The sequence below is a fragment of the Cucurbita moschata genome, unplaced genomic scaffold, assembly GCF_002738365.1.
Source record: "Cucurbita moschata cultivar Rifu unplaced genomic scaffold, Cmos_1.0 Cmo_Scf00221, whole genome shotgun sequence".
Taxonomy (NCBI): domain Eukaryota; kingdom Viridiplantae; phylum Streptophyta; class Magnoliopsida; order Cucurbitales; family Cucurbitaceae; genus Cucurbita; species Cucurbita moschata.
This window is the reverse complement of record NW_019268737.1, coordinates 3,304-9,755: the sequence shown is the minus strand read 5'-3', so window position 1 is coordinate 9,755 and position 6,452 is coordinate 3,304.

Here is a 6,452-nt window from a genome sequence, read left to right as displayed (position 1 = left end):
TTCTTCTCTGGAAAACACAGCCATGGTCTTACATGTTTAAATATGAAATACTGAAATTTAGAGAAAACAAAAACAAATACAAAATAATTTAAAACAATGAAATGCAAAACAACCTATTCTAACTTAAGACTAGAAATTTAAATATGAATCTACCCTATGGACGTGCCACAGTCTCTGCTTGTGATGTCGCCGTCCTCCGTACAAGTGCGCCTTGCCTTTACCTGAAAAATGATGTGGCACACAACCTGAGTATTTGAAAGAATACTCAGTAAGTGGCCCCACTATAGGGGCCATGCAAATGCAAACACATGCAATCAGGATTTAGGGATCTATCTCTAATCATCTTAGGGGTGGCCTCCAGTCTCAGACAAATTGGATGTATAGTACTTCCCTACACACGACTCATACGTGTGAGTGTGAATCCCCAGGACGCTCGCACACCCCCTGGACCCTCTGGTCAAGGTAATCTGTAGCGAGTCCGGAGGTCAGTGGAACCCCATAGTGTCATGCACCTCATGAACACCCTCATCTGTGTGTTTTCGCACCTGTGCACATTCGCACCCATCATACGGTGTGCGTCCGCACTCATCATCTCTAGGGGAAGTAGCCCTATGCTTATGAACATACAATATGCATGAAGTCCCTCTAAATCCATCATATGTCTCTTTTGACACAACCCTCTAGTCTCATCTCTTTGTTACTCTAGGTAATACATACTCGTGGATATTTATATTAATATCATTTTCACGCTCTTAGGGTTGTGCCCTATGTCGATCTAACGACATGATGCAATATGACACTCATCATCATATAGCATGCTCAATATGGAAAACATCATCATATTAAGGTAAACGTCACGCAATCATTATACTCATCATATTGTCACAAAGTGCATCAAACATATCAAGTATGACATTCATCAAAATATATATATACTGAGCACATCATCAGGTATCATAACCCACACATCATCATAACTCATATACCGCATCGTATGACATAGTTCATACATCATCGTAACTCATACAATTTTTTTTTAGCCTATCCTATAGTAAGACCACTTACTTGGTTGGCCTTAGCCGAAGTATTCCCTAATTAGCTAAATGTAAACTCCTGTTCCATGAGAGCTGCTTCCTACATTGCCGGGATTTGTTTCCTATCACACTGTTCGCCATCTTTCGTTAGTATTTAACAATTAATTTACCATTTATTCAATAAATGTGAAATAGAGCTCTAAAACGACATAAGTAAAAAATCAAATTCCATGTTTTCATTGTTTCTAAATTGTATTGGGTAATAAATTTCATGCTACTTGGATCATTCAATCTAAACATGGTTTCTAATAATATTATATTTAAGGGTACAAATCATAACAATTTTCTCATATTTTCCGCTTACCTATCATTTGTTTATCTACTCTTGGATGGAATCTGATTTTCTTTTCTTTACTTAAAAATATCATTAGATTTTCTTTTATTTCCTAAAAATATTAGGAATCATCATTTTTTTTAAAATTTACTATTGTACCGGCCATTTTCAATCGAATCTGATTTTCATTTCTTTCCTTAGAAATGTTTATGCAATTAACCGAATCATTTTCAATCTATTCTAATCTTCTTTTCTTTCTTAAAATCTTCCTCTCTTCCATTTTTTCCTTTTAATTCTAATTCTTTTCTCGTATCTAATTCTAACTCTGTTCAACAGTCTAATTACTTGATTTTCTAATTCTAAGTCTATCTAATTCTAACTCTGTTCAACCATCTAATTACTTGATTTTCTAATTCTAACTCTGTTCAACCGTCAACACTAATCAATTTTCTCATATCTAATTCTAACTCTGATCAACAATCTAATTACTTGATTTTCTAATTCTAACTCTGATCAACAGTCTAATTACTTGATTGTTCTAATTACTTGATTTTCTATTCAACATCTAATTACTTGATTTTTTATTCTCTCTTTTGTTTACAACTATTTCTATCGATTTGGTTATTTCTAAATCTTTCTCTCTCTCACCCTTCATTTCTTTTTTTTTATTTCTTTTAATTTGGAAATCTCTTTATTGCTCTCTTTTCTTTTCTTTTTTTCTCTTCCTTTCTTTTGATTGTTTGATTGGTTTTCCAGTCTTCCCCCTCTTTCTTTGTATTTCTTTTCTCCTACTAAATTTTAATTGACTGGTAAGATCCTCATTTCTAACTCAGATCTAAATAATTGACATATTAAATATCCTTCCATATAAGAAAAAAGAAAAGGTAAATCTGACTACTAACCTTCTCAAATGACATCTCTCTTCAATTATCTGCCTAACCATCTCTCCATTATCTCTTTTTTTTTCTCCCAGACAATCTATCTGCTCTCTTCTCCTAGAAAATAGCCTTTCTCCTCCGAATATTTATCTTTCTTTTTCTGTTTTGTTTGTAGAATTATTGATGACGGGGTGGAGAGATTAAAGGAGGGGTGGACGGTTAATTTTTTTTTTCGCTTATTTTATTATTATTATTATTATTATTGTTATTATTATTATTATTGTTATTATTATTATTATTATTATTATTATCATCATTATTATCATTATTATCATTATCATTATCATCATTATCATCATTATTATCATTATTATTATCATTATTATTATTATCATTATTATTATTATTATTACCTAACAGGGCGTTACAGTAAGGATGCTAGATTAAGACTATGTAACAATGTTAGGAATAACAAACCTCCATGATTATATGACATTGTCCACTTTGGTTGAAGGGTTAAATTTTTCCACATACTAAAATGGAATGATTCATTACCATTGCTAAAAAGAGAGCTTAAACCTCCCCAACCTTATCGTTAACAATCATACGATCACCAACTGAACTATTCCAACAAACCAAGCTCACCTCTATCAGATATTGTCTACTTTGGCTAATTACGTATCACCATCAGCCTCACGATTTTAAAATATGTCTACTAGGATCAGGTATCCACAACCTTAAAGAAAATGCTTGGTTCCCATCTCCAATTGCTAGCTAATGTTGTTTTTTTTTTTCCTGTTACTTATCGTTATATGTTTAAAAGTTTTAAAACGCGTCTATTAGGGAGAGCTTTCCACATCCTTATAAGGAATGCTTCATTCCCCTCTCCAACCAATGTTAAATCTCAAAATAAATGGTTAGGATGGCCGAGTGGTCTAAGGCACCATACTCAAGTTGTGGTCCTCATGAAAGGGTGTGGGTTCAAATCCCACTTTTGACAACTTTATATTAAACTATTAGGGTAAGTTTTCTTTTGTTCGGAAGTCCATATCACAAGTGTTTAACTTAATAAATTACTTGGAGTAGACATACAAAAAAAAACACACAAGCATTAGTATTTAGAGTGATTTTAGAAACCATTACAAACATTAAAGGCGATATGTAATCTTATATTCTCATTCTGTTAAATTGTTAGTTTAATCTCTCCATTTCTTATTTTTTATAAAACGATAAGTCAGTCAAATTGCTAGTTAAGAGTTTAAAGGCATAATTGGTCTCGGTAGGGAGTCCTCCTAAGCTAGGCCATAGAGAAACCTTCGGCTCTGATAGCCCTCTGTAAGGATCGGGCTATCGCGATGGTTCTTAAAGACGGGTAAATTTTTCGTGAAATAAACAAAAGAATTTAAAAAATTATATTTACATAATATTAAAATAAAGTTTATACATAAATATTTAAAACACAACATACTAGTTAAAACACAAAATAAGAAACGGGCACAAAACATTTTAAAAGAAATGGGTTGAGGACAACGAGTGAGGTTTGTCTCTATGGCACCTGCTTCAGAGTCCGCTCCCAACCTCGACCAACTTCTTATTACCTAAAACAAATGGAGAATAAAGAGTGAGACAAAGACTCAATAAGTAGCCTACTTCTAGGCTCTTAATCGTGTCCTTAATATTTTAAGGTACCACATTCTTTGTTGTTGTCTTGTTCTTGTTCTTGTTATTGTTGTAAGTACTTAAGTTCTCCAGTTCTTGTTCTTGAGTTGGGGTTCTTATCTTGATTATCCTGAAGACCTTGGTCCCTGGATTATGAAACGTTGGTTATCCTTTAAAGGCCTCAGTACATGGTTCTTGGTTCTTTGTTCTTGTCCTTAGAACTTGGATCTTGATCCATGTTCTAGACCTTGATCTTTCTTTGTTCCTGATACTTTCTTTGTTCTTGTTCTTGTTCTGTTCTTGATTCATTCTCCAAGACACTCCCCCTAGGATTTATGGCACTAGCTATGCACCTAACAATCCAGTGTCCAAGGCTTCATGCGTTCCAAGAGATACAATCTTAACCTACGTTCATGGCTTCATGAGTTCCAAGCAACGTAGTCTTAACCGGCATCTTAGGGCTTGCCCGACGATACCGTCAGCTAACCTATGCCCAAGGCTTCATGCATTCCAAGCGACATAGTCTGAAAACCAACATCCAAGACTTCTTAAGTTCCAAGAGATGTAGTCTAATCCTACATCAAGGGCTTTCCCTATGATACAGTCTGAAACCCTACGCTCAAGGCTTCATGTGTTCCAAGCAGCGTAGTCTAAGTCATGAGCACGTTGTACCGTGGGAGGTCTTAGGAGTTTTTTATTCTTGGCTAGGGTAACTTACTATCTTCTTGTTCCATCATGGCCCTAGACTACTCCCCATGATAAACCATAAAGGTCATGTGGTCGGTGCATACATGAACATGGCATCCTGCAAATCTTTTGGGTACCCGTAACATGGTGCAGGGCATCTCTTCTAGGTGAGAGAAATAAGGTCAATCATGATATTCTGCAAAGGAAACATGGTGTAGAGCATCCCATCAAGAAGCAGAAATCTTGGGCCTCAAAAAGCATTGCTTGGTGGGATGTCATAGGTCACTTTGAACATGATTAGACTTTTTGTGTCTGAGGACCTTGGTCCCTTATCCTTGAGTGGTACCTTGCATCTTCTTACTTGGGTAGTTGTAAAGCTTGTGTGGTATTGTTCTTGGTTCTCAATCTTGTAAGTTTCTAAGGTTTGTAATTCTTTGAGGCATAAGTTGTAACTTGTATTCGTAACCATATGAACCCATCTTAGCATGAGTTGTTCTAGAAGTTCATAGATTCCTAGGGAGTTCTTTAGAGGGTTCTAGAAGAGTCTTGATTCTTGTGGTGTTTCCTTTAGGTGTTTCTTGGGTCCTAACTTGGTTTAGATTCCAAACTTGCTCCAATCAACTTGAAACCTCAAACATATCTTCATGTCCTTCATAATAGACCTTATAAGAAGTACGAAACCGTTTGGAGCACATATAGACCTTGGATTTTCATAAGTCGTCCTAGGGGCATTTTGGTCATTTTACCCATAATTCTTGGTTTTGCTACTTAACGTGTTCCAATAGCCTTCAAATTTTCATAAGTCCTCCTAGGAGTTCATTTAGTGGGTTATTTTAACGTTACTTAAATCATGAGCATTTTGATTAGTTCAGGTCCTTAACTCACAGTTCTTTTTGTTTTTCTTTCATATATCCTAAATTCATACTTATTTTAGCGTTCATATGGAAAATCCAATGGATTCCTACAGTATTTTTTTTACAAAACGTCCAAGGTCACTACTTACCTCGTTGTCGACATTTGAGATTTCTGTTCTTGAGCTTACAGTATCCGAATTATCTCAAATTTTCTTCCACAGACTCCTTAGTTTGTCTAGTTTCTGGAACCATAAAGATTTTTATGAGAACCGGCCTGGAAGGAGGTTAAAATTGAGAAAATCGAGGGAAGGTCAACATATACCTATCTTTGACTTTTATTGGTCAAAGTTTAACCTTTGTCTTTGGACTTCATCTTCTTCATTGGTAGCTAGAAAAATCTCGATTTTTTCTTATCAGACCCCTCTGGTTTTACCTTTTTACACCTTTATATAGACATATAATTGATTCAATTTCTCCATGAAACCTTTAGATGAAGTTTCAAGCAAGAAGTAGAGACCAAGTTCATACCTTTTTGTGGTTTGTAGCACAAGTTATAACCTTCCAAAGTTTGTCGGAAAACATGTTTCTCGCCGGAGTATATCTAGAAACCTTTTGTTTGTGATACCTTCACGAAACTTATTGTAAATTCCATATGAAATATGTAGGAGTTGGTAGGAAGGAAAATGATTAACCATAGCCCTCGAATTTGGAAGAAATTCGAGAAAGAAAAACCCATAATCTAAGAGCTTCAAACTCGAGTTTTAGGAATTCTCATCACTCGATTCTTATCTTAAAACTTTGCCCCAACTTCAGACTTTATATAGGGGAAGCTTCCACCAACATTGAGAGCTCCAGAATCGTCGTGATTTAAAATTTTCTGGATAATTCGTCGGAAATATCCTCTCCGATCAGCGAGCTACCAACTTCGAGTTTGAATTCCGACTGTTGGATTTGATGATCTTTGAACGTTCTAGATTGTATCCAAATTTGGAGAAAATCCAATGAC